The sequence below is a fragment of the Hibiscus syriacus genome, unplaced genomic scaffold (genome assembly GCF_006381635.1).
Source record: "Hibiscus syriacus cultivar Baekdansim isolate YM2019G1 unplaced genomic scaffold, ASM638163v2 tig00000340_pilon, whole genome shotgun sequence".
NCBI lineage: Eukaryota > Viridiplantae > Streptophyta > Magnoliopsida > Malvales > Malvaceae > Hibiscus > Hibiscus syriacus.
In genome coordinates, this window is record NW_024061783.1 from 11,616,885 (window position 1) to 11,618,415 (window position 1,531).

The 1,531-nt window shown below is 37.2% G+C and overlaps 1 pseudogene; it reads left to right on the forward strand.

Annotated features, from left to right (window-relative positions):
• Positions 1–576: 576 nt before the first annotated feature.
• LOC120199916 lies at positions 577–1,202 on the forward strand (annotated as a pseudogene).
• The last annotated feature ends 329 nt before the right edge of the window (positions 1,203–1,531 follow it).

Here is a 1,531-nt window from a genome sequence, read left to right on the forward strand (position 1 = left end):
CAGTTGGTTAAGGATTAGTATATGACACGAACTTCTGTAAAAGCTACTTGATATGAAAGAACTGATGGAATTTTCATTTATGCAATTCTATGATATAAATGTATTTTGAGGACGAAATTCTTTTAAGGAGGGGAGAATGTAACACCTCATTTCTTTTCTTTCTGCAAGTACTACAACCACTCCACCGCCAACACTTTTGTTCTATATTCCTAGTTGCTTCAAAAGTGAACCCTACAATAAAAAAATATTATTTTTTAAACTATAGTGTTTCTATCTCTTACAAGACTAAAATTAGAGATTCATAACTCTTTTAGCTTTAGGAGGTTCTGGAATTCACGTGAATTCCTATCTTGTGGATTGATGGGAATTTTATATTTTTAATATATAACTGGAATTAGAGAACCACACAATGGAAGATATTTTTTAAGAGATAGGCTGGTTAAAAACTACGAAATGAGAGATTAAAAGCCAGCCAGAATTTTTCAACGTTCTTAAGATGAACCCATTTACTAGAACAACCAGTCCATGGTCAGTAATCAATGAACAAGCTTCCAAATTCAAAAAAAAAATCTATTGATGAAACGGAAGTGGAATAGTTCAAACAGAAAGCTAGGGCTGCTAACTGCCCTTTTCTTGTGCTCACTCGCTTTCCTCTCCGGCTTGTTTGTTCCCACCTTTTTCTTTCAGGATGCTTCGATCGTTAGTCCCAAGTAGAGAATGCTCGAGGTAGTGCATGAGAAAGAGTATCGTGATTCCATGCCAAATGGAGTAACTGGGGAAAGTTCGATTGAATATATTCCCTTTCAGGTTTTAAGTTGAAAGCTACAAGCGTACTATTTTTCCAACTTTGCAACTGTGGAATAAGGTGAACGTATGATTGAAATGGAAGAGGTGAACCTTAAACCATCTGGTTTAGCTTTACGCAAGGGAGAAACTGAATAAAACACAAAAGGAACTATAACAAGTTCAGGAACTTTTCTCAGTGCATCAGATGATGAAACTGGGACCTTGGACTTAATTGAAAAAAAATTGCAAAGGTTACGAGCATCCCACAGAACCATGGAGAGATGAGTGCACAACCTTATTGCAGTTCAAGCAAAGCTTTATCATCCATGAGTCTGCCTCTACCAGTCCATATGCCTATCCGAAAACCCAATCCTGGAAACAAAGTGACGGTGAAAGGGTCCTCGCTGATGCCATGAACAACATAACTCGGTTTTATCTTCATCGAAAGGTCATTGGAGGCAGGCCATCGTGATTTACTTTAAAAAAACATAATGTTTTCTCTAGATTTACGATGATTGGTGATGGTTTTAGATGATCGAAGTTTGGATTTGGGATGAGTAACATAAGGTGGTTCGAGCAATGTATTTCAGGTTCCGGTGATGACCGAAAATGGTGGCCGATGCGATGGTCACCGACGATCGGTGACGAGCTTACCGTGAAATCATATTTGTGTATAGAGAATTTGGAAAAAAATGATAAAATGTTAAAGAAATGGATTGAAAAAAATGGGGTTATGATTCTAACA